This window comes from Eulemur rufifrons, chromosome 7, assembly GCF_041146395.1.
Source record: "Eulemur rufifrons isolate Redbay chromosome 7, OSU_ERuf_1, whole genome shotgun sequence".
In the NCBI taxonomy this organism is placed as follows: domain Eukaryota; kingdom Metazoa; phylum Chordata; class Mammalia; order Primates; family Lemuridae; genus Eulemur; species Eulemur rufifrons.
The window spans coordinates 229,928,694-229,948,184 of record NC_090989.1 but is presented as its reverse complement, the minus strand read 5'-3'; the positions used below and the strand labels follow the sequence as shown (position 1 = coordinate 229,948,184).

General features: G+C 39.8%; 1 protein-coding gene across 2 annotated transcripts in view; it reads right to left on the bottom strand.

Moving 5' to 3' along the window:
• The window catches only part of KDM4C (lysine demethylase 4C), a 355,559-nt gene that overhangs the window by 16,090 nt on the left and 319,978 nt on the right, over positions 1 to 19,491 (bottom strand). The gene's annotated exons all lie outside the window — the stretch shown is intronic.

The following is a 19,491-nucleotide window of genomic DNA, read 5'->3' as shown; positions in this document are numbered from 1 at the left end:
GGTCATACCAGTTTTCCCCTATCATATATAATGCTATTGTATATTTATGTCTATAAATCTTTGTCCAAATTACTGACTATATTCTTAGAACAGACTGCTAAAAGAGGAATTACTTGGTAAAAAGGTACATAAACTATTTATAAAGTTAATTTCATCAGTTTTGAAAAATTCAACATCAGACTCATTTCACTAGTGCAGTAAATCTAATCTTAACCATCACAGAAACTTCTGATTCAGCTGGTCCACGGTGGGTACAAGCTGAATGCCATTCAAGATGATCTGATGCTCAGCCTGGCTGAGAATTACTGTCCTAAGAGGTTATCTTGCAGGGCAAACTATACATTCTATGTATAAAGAAACAACCAATTCTATGCCCCTTCCTCTGACTGTATCTTTTTTACTGTGAGAGTCTTCAAACATGCTTAAAAGAAAATCTGGGATGCCCCCACCCGGGGGTTCCTGTACCTCAGTATGTTTTGTGCTGGTTACAGAATGCTGGCATTTCCAGGCTCAGGGTTGCTTCCACACTGACATTGATCATTCTGGGAAACTCCCAGTCTGATGTCCAGTTTTCCTTTTTAACATTGTTTTTCCCCCCTTTTTAAGGGAAATAGACAGACATCCTTTCTAGAACCACAAGATACTGTGGTTGTCGCTGTTAAGCTGGAATGACACCCATCTTGCTCTTTCAAGTAGCCAAATTCTTTTCCATGGGCCATACTTGACCAATGCCCTGACACATGACCATACCTATCTTCTAAAAGATAGTGTTGTCTTCACAGAGAGAACAGCACTAACATGCATTTGGTGAACTCCCGAAGGCCAACTGGTTTGTTAGTATGCACTTTCCGTCAGCTGTAAGAGTGGACACAATGCCTGGGTAAGGCACCAAGGTCCCAGAGATGGAGGTTGTCTTATTATTCTGATAATTTTGCAGCATCAAGCCTCAGATGGCATATGTACCAGAGAAGCCAAGACTTTATGATATTGGAAATAGGTGAGATTCTGGCATGCAAACACTTTAAAAAGCACAGAAAGTACAAAAGTTAGGCAGCTTCTTTTGGAAATTATTTTCTGGTTCCTTCAAAGTGAAGAAACATAAGAAAAACCAGTAACTACAAACAGAGGTGACAGTGGGGGGCAGATCACCCAAAATGGCCTGTGGGGGAGGGACATAGGGAGGCAGTGGGCACGTGGGCACAAGGGCAGTGATACTGAAGCGCTGACAGGAGGTTCTCTGCATTCCTGGACCTGGGACAGTGTGACGGGAACTGAATTATCTGCCTCTGAGAGAGGCCTCCCCCTGCCCTCTGGCACACGCGGAGTGTGTCCTCCGGCCTGGCTCTGAGCTCTGCACTGGGAGAAAGAGGCAAAAAGACCCAGCCCTCTCAGAGTCCTCGCTCTCACAGGATTCAGATCCAGCTGGGGACTCAAGTATGCACACGATATCTGCAATACCAGGTACAATCACAGGTAACAGGCAAGGAGGTGGGAACTGAGACCCAGCCTCCATGACGTCAACAGTGCCAAGGACTTTCCTCTTACGATTAACCAAAATTCCACCTCCTCCATGTTCAACACCCTCTGTGCAAACTGACCTGACTGTAGAGTCCCCACTCAGGACAAGCTGTGCTGAAGCAATTACACAGGCCTCACAGACATGTGAAACAGAAAAGCCAGTGCGACTCCCACAGGGCCTGATCACAGTTGGAGCCTCGGGCATTACCAGCTTGGTGTCATTTGTGGTCCACAGTTGGTCAGACTCTCTTGCTGAGTGTGTTGAGTGGTGTGGCCACACAAAACAGAGTGAAGCTTCCAATACTTACTTTTAGATCCTCCTTCGGTAACTTCTCCTTATTTAAAAATATGGAAGACATAGGTTGGAAAATGTAACTGGGAATCTTGTGCTTAGGGACTCTCTGACTAATGACCTGACCAAAAATTACTGGCCACCACCACCAGAGCCACAAATGCTACCTGCACATTTATTATGCGCTGGGCACCACACTAACTGCTTTATAAATCACATTCCAAGAATCCCAACAATAAACCCCGTATTTACTACTATCTCCATTTTACAGATAAGGAAACTGTTGTTAGCTCCCTTGCCTGGGGTCACAGGGTTAGAGCAAAGACATACTTGGTCAGTCTGCCACTCCCACTGTGGGCCGAGCCAAGGCCGGCCCTGGTGACAGTCCCCAGGCTCGCCACACCTTCCTGCTGAGCACCCAGGACTGCAACTCCTCATACCCAAATAAAGGCAAATATTTCCATCTATGTAGGACAGATTTTCCCCCTTTTTATAGTTGTTGGCAGGGACTAAAATGCATGAGGGGAATAAAATATTTTATTGTGTCAATAAAAATTTATGTCGCAAAACGGAGAAAGACAGACTCGAGGTGAATTTCTCTGTAGTGGTTTCTAAAAATAAATGCCAGTTCCAAAAGCTACAAAAAGGAAGATGAAAGGAAAGATAAAGCTAAGGCTAAGCACGAGGGGACAGAGGGCTGTCCTGTGCTCACAGGCCAGGCCCGCCTGCCAGGCTCCCGCTCGGCTCCGGTGTCTGCTCCTTCCCCCAGCACAGGCCTGGCGTCCCCAGATGCTGAAGCCACGCACAGTACAGCCCCCAAAGCCTAGAGTCAGGCTGCCCAGAGTCACAGAAGACCTGTTACCGTGCACAAGCTACTGAACCTCTTATATCTTGGTTTTCTCCTCAATAAAATGGAGATATTAACACAATCTTGCAGGGCTGCTAGGAGAATCAGAGCTGATGTGTATTTAAAGGAAGAGAATGAAAAGCAGGGCACACTGCCTGGCAGCTGGTGACTTGTCGAATGGACTGTGTCTGGATTTAATTCTTGCCAACAGGGAACACCTAGAGGACAACAGGCGGGACAAAACCCTTGGGAGAAGGTGACCCTTGGGATTAAAGGTAGTGAAGAAATGACTGAAAAGCCAAGAATCTAGACTATGAGAGAGGGATGCTAAAACTCAACAACTTAAATACAACTCAGACTACAAAAGATGACCAGATGTGTCATCCTAGTTGAAACCTAAAACAACCTGGTAGGGTAGGTGGGCAGGCAAGTGTCAACACCCCTCAGACAGGTAAACAGGCACAAAGACTTGCCTGAGGCCACATGGCTAATAAGCAGATGGGTGGGGTGTTCACTCACTCGGCATGGAAGTTTCCAGCAACTCCTGTGTTAAGGAGCAATGGGATGAATAATGAACAAAAGAGATGAGGCTTACTTAATGCAACTCTTCATTAGAAAACTCAGGCATCAAAATTAAAAAAAAAAAAATCAAAAAAATCTTTAAGTGTTAAGAAATCCTACATAATGGAACTATGGGGTAATGTAGAAGCATTAAACAGATTATTAGCATTCTATACGGTTCTCATATTTCAGAGAGCTTCAAGATGCCTCAAGAGATAAGAGATCCAAAATGAAATTTTGACAAAGCAATCTGAAAAGATCCAGATGGAGAAAATTGGGGGAAAAGAGTAAAGAAAGATGGAGTTCTCAGAAGGGTTCAGATCCTTAAAAAAAATTAATAATTTTTTTCCCTTGATCATAAAAATAAAACGTGCTCATATGGAAACTATAAGAAGGTGATAAAGTTGAAAATCACAATCACCTATGATTATACTCTCCAAAGATAATCAGTAACATTTTGATGTACTTCCTTTGAGGATTTTTCCTTTGCATATTTATATATTTATACATAATTGGGATCATACTGTATATACAATTTTGAGCCTGATTTTTCCATTTATTATATTGCATCACTAAATATTCTTTGAAAACATGATTTTTAATAGCTGCATAAATAATGCATTTAACCTGCTTCATAGCCACACTGGTAAGTGTTCAATGTCCAGATCAAAGAGTTGTCATGCTTGTACTGGCCAAATTGTGTTTGGAGCACTGTATTTTCACACCTGAGAACAACATTGTCCAAGAAAATTTCATCATCCTGAGAGCATCCTAGAGGAAGAGTGTTCTGAAACCACTTTGTGTTCTTTGAATCGTTCCTTCCTTCCCCATGAACTGAGCAATGAGGACTGTTTTGTTTGGATCTGAGAAGACTTAGGAGAGACCTAATAGCTCTCTACAAACTTGCGGAGAGCTGTGAGTGGAAGAGAAAATGCATTTATCCAGTTTTTTTTAAAAAAGGTATTTATTTCAGGATATTATGGGGGTACATTTTGGTTACATGTTATGACTTTGCCACACCCAAACCATGATTTGAGGCGTGCCTTTTCCCTCCTACAACGCTCACTGTGTCTATTAGTTGTGAGTTTTCTATAAGACCAAGAACTAGGATTGGCTCTTGGGTGTTTCAAAGAGGCAGCAGTTAGACTCCACGTAAAGCAGCCAATGCTCCCCAACTGTCACAGCAACGACTGCGTGAGCTCCCTGCCACCTGCAGTGCTCCGTGATGGGCATGGTGGAGGAGACGTCCTGAGTGGGTAGGGGTATCACACAGGAGTTGCGGGCAGGGAGGGCGCACTCCCCCTCAGCCTGCCTTCCTTATGCAGCACCCTGAACCCAGCCACGGTGACTTCAAAGGTGGTCATCAGGGCCATGGGACTCAGGGAACATGTATGTGCAGATGATTCCAATGCTTACAGTGAGGGATGACTACGGATCACCCATTGCTTTTCTCCCCTGCCAGAATGGGAAGAGGCCTGAGAAATCATCTAGGCCAATGTCCCCACTTTAAAGATAAAGGCTGAACAATGAAATGACTCTCACAGAGTCACAACTCACCAAGAGCTGACTATAATTTAATTTAATTTTGCATTTCACTGCCCAGCAGTGCAAGATTTTGAGCAAATGAGTGACACCCGGAAAGGATTTTAAATAGGGGATTAAAAAGGAGAGTCAGGAAGGGGTGGAGACAAACCAAAGGATTTGTGAGAATATGACTTGTCAAACGTGTCAGCTCATAGTATGTTAAATTCAGAAGCAGAGGAATATAGAATATTTATGTACAAATTAAGCCAGAATTTTCTCAAAGTTGCCAATGTGCTCCTGAGCATAGCAAAAAACCATGAGCAACTCCATTCTATAAATACTTTCCATGTAAGCTACTGCTTCTACCTCTGTCAGTTTAACATGTCCTTCCTTTTAGATTAAATGCAAATACATAAAGTTAAGCAATCATGTTCATAACAGACTGTCTTATAAAGAAAAGGCCATGTGTAATTACTCCCAGCATACTGCAACAAAGACTAGTCTGTCACAACTGGTAGACAGAAAATAAGATGGCTGAGGAGAGGATAATGAATCAATGTATTACTCAACACTATAACTCTTAAAGGGAAGTCAGAAACTACCCAAACGATTCTTGTGTCGTCAAAAGTTGGTCAAATCAAAATAATCTTAATGTGAAATTAAGGAGAATTTTGCTGTGTGTAGATTCCCAGGTAAGGAGAATGAAAATGATACGTAGATAATACACCATTGTCAGAATTATCCCAACAAAAGCTTTTAATCCACAAAGGCTTAAATACACATAAAAGGAGGGTGGTGAATTTAGCTTTACTGATGCGCTCAAATGTGGAATGCCTGGTTCATAATTACATGGAGGATTATGTCATGCCCTCTTTCTGATAGTTAATGAACCTTTGAAGTAGGAAAGTCTTTTTTCTTTTCACACCGGATATTAGTCTTTATTTGAAGCCTGATTCTTGCTAACATCCTACTTGCTTAATGAACACTGGGTAGTCAGTCAATTAATATTTCAACTGTGATATGATCTTTTTTCAGTCCACCAAAAAAGTAACAAGGTTAGTTAGCATTCTCAGTTACTTTCCTTGAAACAGACACACACACTTCTGAAATGACACAGATTTGCATATAGGGGCAGCTGGGAACCAAAACACACCGAAGAGAGGGGGATCCCAGGGTTGAGGGGCACCTGAAAGTGGGGTCAGTGGAGGAAATGCTGGAGCCAGGACAGCTGAGACTGGCTCTCATAGGTTAAACTGGGAGGGGAGGAAAACAGACTTCAGGGATTAAACAAAAATGTAAATAAGTAGGTAGGGGAAGACAAAAGATAAAAGGAGATGGCCTTGCCTGCAAACAGTGTCAAACATCCATCCAATCAGCAATGACATTAACAATACATAGGATGCAATTCCTAGCTTTTAGCATGTTAGTATGATGCCAAGTGCATTCAAATAAACATCTGCATGTGTGTGTATACACACACACACACACACACACACAGCTTGTACGTGCATTTCAAAAATCCTGGGAGGATATACAAGAAGCAGGTGGGCCCATGATTTCCAAATGTGGGTGGTGCAGGGACATGAACTTTTCATCTTATATCCTTCTGTATTTCTTGAACTTTAACCAGCCATGAGTATGTTATACAAAACATTGTATATCTATGATTGCTAATATTAGCTACTAACTTTTATGATTACTGCTAACCACACACATTTTGTCCACCAAAGTTAGTCACCAATTCTTTCCCTTTGAAAAAAGGTAAATGAACGTCAAAAATGAGGGCTGTTCAAGACTCTGGAGAGGAGAAGTAAAAGTTTCGGAAGAGAACACACAGGCTACAAGGACAGAAAATGGGGGGAAAAGCACAATAAGTAAGGTAAACAAGTGCTGAAGAAAGCTACAGATCAAGGGATGTTAGAAGGAGGAATACAGTGAGGTGAGGTCTTCAAATGTGTGGATACACTCCATGTAAATGTCTGTGCTAAGATGGAAGCCCTATGAAGGGTAAATATAACTCCTCAATTTTGGTGGCCATATTGTCATGCTGAAGAATTTCTTAAACAAACATTCACTATTTATCAAACGGGTTAGAGTTAGGTAATGGTGTGCATGTGTATGTTATGTCATTAATTTAATGACATGTCTGGCCATGCCACTTCTAAAGTATGGGATCTCTTCTCACACCGCGGCATGGCACCTTTCACTCAGCATCCCTTGCACTCTGTGAGAAGAAAAAACAACTACAGAAACTATGCTTTGCCAGCCAGGGTTCTTGGGATGGCCCTGAATAACAGTAACTGCTCCAGGTGGGAAAAACAGAGCAGAAAGGAAGAAACCCCAACATAGCATAACTCATAATCCTGGCCCTAGAACCCTGGGCTTCTTCCAAGGTTCCCTAATTCCAATGACAGGTATTAATACCACCTTCCATTTGGGGTCAGGCGAGCCAGAATCCTGGGAGTCATATCTTACTCCCTTGGCTCCCGCTATCAATCCATCCCCAGATCCTCATTTTTTTTTTTTTTTTTTTTTTTTTTTTGAGGCAGAGTCTCGCTCTGTCACCCACGCTAGAGTACAGTGGCATCATCATAGCTCACTGCTGCAACCTCAAACTCCTGGGCTCAAGCAATCCTCCTGCCTCAGCCTCCCAAGTAGCTGGGACTATAGGCGTGCACCACAACACCCAGCTAATTTTTCTATTTTTAGTAGAGACAGGGTCTGGCTCTTGCTCAGGCTTGTCTTGAACTCCTGAGCTCAGGCAATCCTCCCATCTTGGCCTCCCACAGTACTAAGATTATAGGCACGAGGCACAGCACTCGGCCAGGTCCTCTTGATTTTGCCTCCTAAATGTATTTCAGACCCTTCCATTGTTCCTAAACAAGCTACCACCATTTCTCCTCTGATCTACTGCAATGTTCTCCTAACTAGCCTCCTAGCATTCACTATGGCACACTCTTCAATCCTTCTCCATTATAGACAAAGAAAATGCTTCATAACGAATCTTTTTATGTTTACTTCTACTCAAGCAAGTCAATGGAGGCTTCCCTTTGCTTTTAGAATAAAACTTCAACCCTATAACCAGATAACCAGGCATGGTGGCACATGTCTGTAGTTCCAGCTACTCAGGAAGCTGAGGCAGGAGGATCACCTGAGTCCAGCAGTTCGAGGCTGCAGTGAGCTATAATCACGTCTGTGAATGGCCACTGCACTGTAGCCTGGGCAACGTAGCAAGACCGTATCTTAAAAAACAAAACAAAAACAAAAAAATACTCAACCCTACAACATGGCCTTCAAGGCCCTACCTAGTCTGATCCTTTCCTTCTTCTCTAAGCTCATCATCCACTTCTCCAACAGATGTGCTTGCCTTTCTTGAAATACTCTCCTTCTGCCCTTTGTCCAGTTAATTCACCTTGCAAATCTTCACTCAAGTTGCCCTCATCCCTCATCTGGATAAGGATTTTTTTTGTTATGTGCTATTATAGAATCATATTCCTATCATCCCAAGACTTAACTCAATTTGAAGCACGTCTTCATTAGTGTGACTGTTGTGTGTTATTCTGTCTCACTAGATTGTAAAGTCTGTAAGAGCAAAAATCATTTCAATTTTACTTCTCACCATCATATTCCCAAGGCCCAGCACAATGCCTGGTATGTAGTAGATGCTCACTGTAAAAAAAAAAAAATTTTTTAAGGCTCTCACTTACTGAAGAGTAAGATTTCTTTTGACTAGAGAATCCATATATCACCACATGCAGGCACCCAGATGTGGCTTTTCAAAGGCCTGGCCCTGTAGGAATTTTATGTCTACAAAAGGAAGGGCTTTCATCAATCTTACACATCTTTACAAACCCCTCATTCTTGGAGAAAAAAGAGGACTTAAGCACTACACATACTGCTTCCCCATCCTCATTAGATTTCTCTGGAAGAGAACTCACTGTTAGATATTGGTTAGATTTTTGCCCTTCCAGCTTCATGCAAACGAAGACAAAAGCAAAGCACAACACAACACAAAATAAACATAAAACCCTGTAGAAACATAACTAATGACATGGGATAGGGTTCCAGTGTAAATAATATAGGAAAAAGGTTTTACTAATCTTGAAATGAATTTTTAAACTGTGAGGACATATTAAATTTCATATGTAATGCATAAATCATGTCAAAATTCCTTGATGAAACAGAGAACAAAATACCCAGTAAGAAGCAGCAAAAGCAAAGTTATAGGGTCTGGTATAGCTATTTGCAGCCTAGTCTAAGGCTTGTTGCCTGATGAGACAGTGTTCTGTATATATAGATATAGATATCTAGCTATCTATACATATATATCTTATTCATTATAGAATATCATCTAATGTCAACGGCGCTCTCATTCACATTCTTTTAATAGTTCTCTTACAGTTTCTATTTCAACATTGCTTCAGGTGTTGGCTGCTTAGAATACAAGGACTACAGCCTGATTTGTTTTGTGCCACTCACTTTCTTTTAGGGTGTAAATCAGGTAAGTTGCTTTATCTGTTACTCCAAAAAAAAAAAAAAAAGATGATATAACACATAAAGAAACCATTGGGTCATATTTTTCTTAATTAAAGGCTAGAAAAGGTAAACATCAGGCATGTTTTGAAAGCAATAACCTCTGAATATACCCTATATCTATACTACTGGAAGTATGCATAATTTTAACTACTCTTCCCTTTTTCCTGAGTTGTTAGCCATGAATCTACAAAAGGCATCTTTTTCTAGCACAGATCATACCAGCTTTGATTACTGGTAAAAAACTCTACTTTGATCTGAAAACCATGTACATACCATTATTCAACATAACATACTATTAAAACATTTAGAAGAACTTAAACATTGTACAAATATAAAGTTCTTTCATACTATTGGATAAAACATCTAAAGCATAAAAGACTTTCAAACATATCCTCCATTTTATAGAGGGCGAAAACCAAATGGTGCAAAGCAATTAATTTGCAGAAACATAGGCAACCAACAAAGATAACAGCAGGCCACAGCTTCCAAGTTTTTCATACACTTCTTAGCATAGAATATGCTCTGACTGTGGAAAGATTAGAAATTGAAGGGGAAAAAAAACACTCTGACTTCATTTTCTCTCCGTACTTCCTGTATCATTCTTCTTCACCCTTTGCCTATATACTCTGACCTCAAAATATAATTTGTTTAATAATGCAAAAGGCAAAAGATTTATTACTGGTTCTCGCTCATCCATGAAAATTAACCTCTTTCAAATAAGGAACACAAATGAAAGACCAAAATGAAGGTAGTGTTGTTTATCAATAAGCAGATAGTATTACTTCTACTGGATATACCTATCAAACAATAATCTAAGTTCACTCTATTAGCAAAATAATTCAAACACCATGGTCAGACAGGGACATAAACTTTTAATTGATTTATGGGCCCCATATCTTCTGGGATGTGTCACAAATTTATGTGCTATATCCCAGTGTGTTAGCACCTGGGTTGGAAAGAGGTGAAAGATAATGTAAAATGGCATGTAAACAGGCAGCTCCCTGTTGACTATTCGCCTCAGGAAGTTCTTGCCGTTAGCTATATACTGTATTTCAGAAATTACATGCAGAAAGCTACACTTACAAATGTGCTATGGGAAGGGTCAACTCTGGAAAGTTTCAGGCATTTCTGAAACATGTATGTAGCAACCTGATTATACCACACTCAGGGTCATAGTATCTAGGTTTGAGATCAAAATGAAGTAAGAACAAGGAAAGATTTAAAGCTTTAAAACCTTGCATCATAGACAGCTAGTGTACTATTTTAATTTGGAGAGCAATAGAAGGGTCAATAATGAACACTGACATTCTGATACTATGATGTGAAAAAAAAAGTGACATCTGGCCATGTATTTCTTGGGAGGAATAAGGAATTTTTCATAATGTTTATATATTTTCTATTTAATGGAAGTTGATTCAGCCCTACCCTGACATTTAGAAATGATGTCACAGATACTCATAATTTGGTGCTAAATATTCACAGGTGAATCTCTAAGGCCACGGAGACTTTCCCAACAATCCTGTTCTTGGGCAGATACGGGCCAGCAGGCGCATTAATGCCATGGGGCCATTAACCCTCTCTGGGGACAAACTTCTCATTCTCACAGCAGTAGGACAGCACATAAGAATTCACTTCACCTGAACCCATGGTTTCACATGTTTTCACGGCTAGAGATCTTGTTTAAAGAAATCTCACATGGAAGCTAAAACACTGAAGGCTTGGGTTTTCCCAGGAACTACCTGCTGGAGCACAACCCTGCTCTAACGACCAAATATTCTTTACCTGGGAAGGCCATGAAACTCTGTGAACTCAAATATTTTTTTAAACAATTCTTGACACTGACTATGAATTTCAAAATAAAAACATACTAATTGTCTAAGGTATTAAATAAAATAATAAATTTAATACCTGAATGTGTGATGGCTACTAATATTATTTAGTATTTAATTCAACAACTATTCATTATCCACTTAGTATAAGTCAGGCCCCGTACTGAGAACTAGGTACATAACAGTAACTCAGACATGGCCCTAGTTTTTAAAAAGTTCAAGGTTTAGTGGGTATCGTCTATCAAACTGGGATAAGTGCTACGACAGAAAATTCAAGTTAAAATGGAAAATTTGGAGTTCAATTTCTTCCTGAAGTAAGCACTTCTTCATTAATTTCCATTGCATTGCTAACAACAACAACAAAAATGCTCGCCTTTTAGCCTCCCTTATTTTTTTAGAAAAACAAAGCATGCCCTAGTTTGAAATATGATACTGGAAACAATGATCTAAAAAAAAAAAATCAAAGTATTTTTAGGTCTAAACACATTTATCATATTTAAGAGCTCATTGCAGAGAGAACCAGTGTTTCACCTGGTATTTGCTATTCTTTTCTCTTCAAAGGTATAGAAATTATAACATTGAAATCAAATCTTGAACACTTATACAACACACCTTCCCAAAATAGTTATGATACTAAGTAGATCTGCAAGTGAGCCATCCACAGAGCTTTTTAGAAGTTCAGAATATTAACATAAAACAATCTATGTGGATTTCCCCCTTCTGCAGTGCAATTTTGAGAAAGCTAATAAGTCAAGGATCAGAAAAGAACCACATTATTTTGAATATCTGCTATGTGTAAGGTGCAGCACTATGATGATACATTCATTTAACTCTTACAACAATTCAATAAATTTTCATTGTTTTTCACTGTACAGAACTTAGGGTCTGACCTTACACCATATACAAAAATTAATTCAAACTGGATCATAGATCTAAATGTAAGACCTAAAACTATAAAATTTTTGTAAGAGAATATATGACAAAATCTTGGTGATCTTGAGTCAGGCAAAGATTTCTTAAGATATGACCCCAAAAGCATGATCCATAAAGAACAAGTTGATAAATTCAGCTTCATCAAAATTTATAACCTTTGCTCTTCAGACACTATTAAGAAAGTGAAAAGGCAAGACACAAACTTAGAGAAAATATTGGTAAATCATATATCTGATAAAAGATTCATGTATAGACTATAAAAAACATATTTTGACTCAATATAAGGCAACTTAATAAATAAAATTAAAAATATTTTAATGATTCAAATTGGCTTTCAACCAAAGAAGATACATGAATAGCTAATAAGCATTTAAAAGATGCTCGAAATCATAAGTCATTAGGGAAATATAAATTAAAATCACACTGAGATACCACTATATACCCACAAGAATGGCTATTATCGAAATGACTGACAATACGTGTGTTAGCAAGGATGTGGAGAAACTGTAACCTCCAACATTGCTGGTGGGAATACAAAGTGGTACAGACACTTTGGAAAACAGTTTGGCAGTTTCTTATTAAGTTAAATATACACTTACCATATAACTCAGTAATCTCACTCCTAGGTATTTACCCAAGAGAAATGAAAACACATGTCTACACAAAGACTTGAAAGCAAATGTTGGAAATAATCCAAATGTCCATCAACTGGTAAATGGATAAACAAAATATATTATATTCATACTGTACAATGGAACATTATTCAGACTGGGAGAATAAAATTGTAAAGCATCCGACTAAAGGCTTGTATCTAGAATATATAAAGAACTCTTATAAGTCAGTAATCCAGCTCACATCTCTCTCCCTCAATGTGACTTCCTTAAACATTATGGTCTAACACAATTGCTTCTGCCTCTGAACTTACTATCAATAACCTTCATTGGGTGTTTTTCTTGTAAAATCTTTCAGATCAGCTCCTAATGGGGGTGAGGAGGTGCAAAGGGCATCGATGTGTAGCAGCATAACTAAATGGCCAGGGATGGGGCGTGACTTCCCAAAGCCAAGGTGGCCTCACTGACAGAGGTGGTCACGTCTGCATGGCCACCTGACTTGAAAATCCAGGGCAACTCAAAATCTAGACACCAACAGGATCCAAAATTGCTTCTGAAGATCTCACAGTATAAATTGTTTCTAGAAACAACGTTTTTCTCAGTCTTTCAAACTTTTAGGTATTTTATTTTGCCTTTAGAACACATAGGTCACTCCTGTACCTATGTGTACACATCTTTGCATCACCCCTGATGCCTAACACAGTGTTACATACACAGCTCAGAAAGGATGTTATCATTGGATGTTCCCAAAACACAGGGCAGATTTGGTTCATGATTCCTGCTACCCACAATTGGGTTTAAGCTCTGCACTAAGAAGATGAAGTCCTGGAAATTAATAACACTGCCCTCAAGTTCAAGGTAGCTATTTTGATTTTGTTAGATTGAAGATGAGTTGCTATTCCTGAATCCTCTTGGAAAGAAAATGATAGGAAAGAAATGCCAGGAACCTGTCCCCTGGGAATAAGTTCCCAAAACCAATCACTTTGAGATAATTACCAAAAGAGAAATAAGAGAAATACTGTCAAGTGAGGGAGGTATATATCTGAAGAAAAACATAACTGACAGTATGTCTTCACGGCAACTAGTTAATCTCCTGCATGGAACATCAGGGCAATGACATACTTTTCTTCAGAGGATCAACAGTGATAAATGGAAATTGTCAACGTGACACCTACAGAATTGTGATCAGTGAGATACATACAATTTATAAAAGAGGAAAAAGTTACAACTGCAACTCAAATAAGGGCTTCAATATTCCATTAGTATGCCCCAGGACCTAATGCAAAAAGCCACACGAAGTACACAAAAGGTAATAAAACTCCAGGATCTGGAAAGTAGCCACCTCCACGAACGTGAGAAACAGTCAATAAAGCTCAGAAGATTGGTTAGGGCCTCAGTGAAGGACACAGTTGTTTAGACAGTTGAGGCACTGGACAAAAGCTGACCTTAATTCGGAGCCCCTGTCCAACAACTGTGGGGTTAGCCTTCAGAGGTATAACCAGATTCCATGCCTCTCAAATGGCCTTGAGTTTCTTTGATAATTTTTCCTTAGTATACTCCTAGCATAAAATATGGTAATATTGTTCCCTCTTGGTTGGGTAATGTCTTTCTATCTACTTATCTATTAATTGTACATAAATTGTGTTTATAAAGGTACAGATATGTGTTTTGTAAATATTATATGGCTTTATGTATTGTTTTTGAAGATGTCTGAAATACTTAGGAGAATTTGAAGTACTAAACTAATGTCTGATTTATTAAAGTTATGAGCATAATGTACGTAGAAAAATTGTGACATTTGTGAAAAATGTATATATTAAATTTATAATCATAGTTAAGATGCTCAAAGAAATATGGTTACTTAAATATAAAAATTTAGGATTTGATCTGTTAAAGTTATGCATTATATGAACATTAATCAAGAAACAAATGAGTTTATTTTTATGCAAAAATTATTAGGTTTATAAATAAATTTTGTCAGATTAATTTGAAGGCTTAGAAGAGTAAATTTTAAATTGAATAATGATTAAAATCAAAGTAATAATAGGTATTTTTTGGATATATGTTTCCTACAGAAGTAAAATCAACTGGAATTGGGCAAAGCCTTCCATCTCACAGCTTCCCAGCTCCACAGAGAAGCAAGGGCTCCACCCTGAACAGTTAAACGTCACGTGGGCCACACCTGAGGGACTCTAAACCAAAAATGTTTCCAAAGCCTTCTCTGGCAAATGTCCATTCATTCTGGAAGAACCAGAATAGCCTAACGGGAGGAGAAGGTTGGAGGTAAAGGACATCAAACTTAACACAAATGGGCAGGGACTGGACGTGACCCTCCAAAGCCGAGGCGGCCTCACTGGCAGAGGTACCTGCCGCTGCCATGTCTGCATGGCCACCCAGCATGAAAATCCAGAGCACCTCGAAATCAAGGCACTGGGAGGCATATAAAAATGTTTCCCAGGATCCCATAGTAAAGAATGTTTCTGGGAATTAATTTTTTCTTATTTTCTCAAAACCACTTGGATGTTTTGCCTCTGGACCTCCCAGATCACCCCACACACCTAGGCTTGTCAAGTAGGGGGCTTCCAGGGTGCTGAGCACCAAGAAGCTTCCCACACCATGTCCGTGGATTCTGTGTCTGACCCTCAGGGAGGCACGATGTCTTCTCCTCGACCACCAAGAGTAGACTTCCGAAGGCAACACGCAACGGAACACGCACGGCTGACCTGTCAAATCTGTACTTGGGGAGGGAAACTTAGGCAAATCATAGTATTTTGTGACTTTTCAAGTATTACCTGTGTGAAATGACTATGAACTCACTTTGGAGCAGGGGTTCTTATAAAAAGCCACTGAAGGCCGGGCGCGGTGGCTCACGCCTGTAATCCTAGCACTCTGGGAGGCCGAGGCGGGTGGATTGCTCAAGGTCAGGAGTTCGAGACCAGCCTGAGCGAGACCCCGTCTCTACTAAAAATAGAAAGACATTATATGGACAACTAAAAATCTATATAGAAAAAATTAGCCGGGCATAGTGGCGCATGCCTGTAGTCCCAGCTACTTGGGAGGCTGAGGCAGTAGGATCGCTTAAGCCCAGGAGTCTGAGGTTGCTGTGAGCTAAGCTGACGCCACGGCACTCACTCTAGCCTGGGCAACAAAGTGAGACTCTGTCTCAACAAAAAAAAAAAAAAAAAAAAAAAAGCCACTGAAATAATGCTTTTAACACTCAGAAAAATACAAGCATAAATGTAAGGAACTAGACTATTACAATGTAAAGTCAAAAAGACGCCAAAACTACTTTACAGCAAGTGGGAACAATTAGCGGACCCAGTGAAATCTCACAAGTACAGGTTCCCATTTAACCTGACAGGAGAGGAACAAAGCTCTGAGGACACAAATTTCATCAAGACCAGAAAAGTATATAAACTAGATGGGGAGGAAAAAGGGAAAAAAAAAAATTCTACAAGCTTAAGTTAACATCCCAAAAAATTTGATTTGGGGCCTACTATGTGTCAGGCATTTAGTTCTCTTAGTCCTTTCAATAACCCTTGAAGGTTGGAAATTATTCTTCCATTTTTAGTGGGGGAAAAAGCTGAGGCTAGAAACTTTAAGCAAATTGCATATATCTGAGGGAAAAAAATTAGCTCTAAGAACCTTAGTTTGCATGTAAAGCCCTCAGAACTACAGGCCGTGACTATTCACCCCCGGAATCCTGACCAGTATTGTTTCATGCTTCTTTCACATTTCAACAGAGGCTGAAAAATGTGACCAGTCCTCATGGAAATTCCAGTGATGGAATCTTGCTGTCTAATTTCTAAATGGTCCTGTTTCTCTGCTCACTCCCAATGGTGAATGTTAAGTGCCCACCCTAGAATGCTCAAGTGCCACCACACCATCCTCCTCTCTCAAAATGAGCTCAGAGTTCAGATGAAAGGAAGCGGTCATCACGGTATTGTCAACATGGGCATGCTAGAGGATCCCAGGTTTTGGCAGAGGCTAAGGGGGGCCCTCGAATCTCCATGTTCATTAAGTGCTTTTGAGTGGGCAACTTTCATTCCCATGAAAATAGTGGAAGACAAAAAAATTCATCAGGAGCATGTCGCAATTTCACGGACTGACAGACGGAGGTGTGTAGCAATACATCTTTTATTACTTCCCTTGACAGCTACAGATTGCACGCTGAGTTTAACTGGGCTGATACACACATTCTGCAGGTGCATCATTGAGACAGAATTTTTTGGACATTTTTCTGGTTATCACAGAAATGAAGTACTTACGTAAGGAAAGAAATTTCCTGGTAGCACAAAGAATGTTTCTCCCTACTGCTCCAAATACTCTCTCCAGTCACATAATCCTAACATAAGCATTTTAATGCTTGCCAAATTTATTCTCAAACATGCATAGGCCAGCCTGCATTAAAGGGTTTCTCATCTGTTGGGTTTATGAAATGATTTGTAATCATCGACTCTATAAATAAGGGAATGTAACTTTCTTTACAAAACTATCAGGCCTCATAAGGGGCTATATTTATGTCATATATAAATAAATAGCTTGGGATGATTAAACTTGATATCCTAAATTTGATTTTCATAGTTAGAAAACTGAAATTGCACTGTACCCTTACAGCAGTTCTAGTTAACAAGTACCCGAGGCTTAGAGAAACTAGGTCTTCATTAACCATCACACCACATCTGATGAATGATTTTTCCCAGCGGTACTCACACCTGACATGCACATTGTGTAGATTAGAGAGTTTTCGGACAAACAGAAGAAAAATCATTTTCACGACCAGTTTCTGATGCTACAGGTATATCAGGTATGGAAAACAAGATTTCTTTAGGAATGTGGAAGGTATTTAGTGTTGCCATAAATAATCATTCTGCCATGATCTGCAAAACACTGAGACAGACATGGACCTGATTACACTTTATCTTATGTCCTGATGAAACTCCCAATTAGGATACTGAGCAGGGCCCCCATCTCCCAGATGACTGTTCTGATCTGGACAAATATCAAAGGTGGAAGTGGAAAGATAGTAGCAATGAAGCCCCATGGCTTAAATAATGATGTATGGTATAAACATATTTACATACTATCATACATGGAAATATTTATAAAACAATTATACACATACAATATATCTTAAAATTTAACATCAAATTTCTATATATCAAACTAAAGTCTTACTGACATACTACAAAAGCATTTAATCACATAGCTTTCACTAATTTTAGCAAGAAACACAGACTCTCCATACTTGTTAATAGTTTAAATTTTAGAAGCTTACCTTTTCAACCCATGACCTTGGATTTTAGGGAGCCAGATGATGACAAACAAACTGTGCTGCTAACACAGTGGATCTGCAGAGGACCACAAACCCACTAACACACTGCGGCTGCTGGAGGGAAAAGGCAAATACGCTCTGCCATAGAGCCAGAGCTTCTGCCTCCACAAGGTAAAGAGTCATCTACAGTTCACAGACCTAGTATCCAGGACAGTGTATTTTTGGTGGTTACTTCTGTATCAGCTTGCCTGGGACACAGGGTGCTCAGATATGAGGTCAAACCTTATTCTGGGTATGTGACCTTGGGACAGTTAGTCACCACTTTGTGCCTCGGTTTCCTCAGAAGCAAAATGTGAAAACCAATAGTGTTTATAGTACAAAGGTTGCCAGGATGCACTAAGCTCCTGGGTCCAGTTCTTGGAGCAGTCCCTGGCACACGGTAAATGTTGGTAAGTGTCAGTTCTTACTAACCCTGGAGGCTTTTACTAATTCTTCCAGACCCAGTAGGTAGCAGGCTGCTGTGGTTCATGTACAGAAAGCACCCATTTTCCAGCCTACCTCCACCCAAGACTGAGCAGAGATTACATCGTCTTTCTGGTTGCCTTTCTCAGCAGCCAGTGTGATGTGTGGCACCCAGTGAATGTGGACTGAGTGCTTGAAGGGAGGACAAAGTCTAGCAAGGGGAGCAGTCACCTAAGGGATGCTGTTTATGAGTAACAATGGCAATGCAGGAAAGTGACGCTCCAGCTAGAATCCTGCCAGGTAACACAACTTACTATTTTGGTTTATGAGCAAGTTCTGGGATTTTTTTATTTGTTTAAATTCAATTGCTTTAAAATCTTTCAAATTAGGTCATTTTTGTTTACATACTTGTCATTCTTAACATCACAGAGAAGTACACATAACAAAGCTAACTGAATCTATATTTTTTCAACCCCAAGAGACCAAAATCCTAGAAATATTTTTGAGCAATCTCTTGAGGTTACATTTAATTTTCGATTGTACATAATGCACAATTATTACCATTAAGAAGTCACTAAGAAACATCTTTCCAAGTACAAACAAAAGCAAAGCATCAACAGAGACTTCAGGCAAGACAGCAATGACAACTGCATTATTAAAGCTCAGCTCCCCAAACTGACATGCCCGCTGAAAGGAGAAGGGATAACGGCATCACTGTCAGACTAACCCTGATCTCAGTTATGGGATTTGATTTCAGTGTTAAAAAGCCCTCTGTTGAAAGTACTCTTCTTGTGAAAACACCCTGCTAAAAAGCAAGCCCTGAAACAAAGGAAGTCATCACCCTGATACACATTCACTAGTTCCTCTGAATAAGCCCCAAGGCGTTCAATGAGGGGACAGAGGAAGGAGAAGATGGAGACCAACACACACACACACACACACACACACACACACACACACAGTGTCCTAGTCTGGGCCACAACTAAGAAACTCGGTAAATGCCACAGCCTTTTTCCTCTGTGATTTTTGTTACTACATGTGAAACATATACAGATTTAAACACACCGTCAAGTCAGATTAATAAAAGCTACAATCTCTGGCTA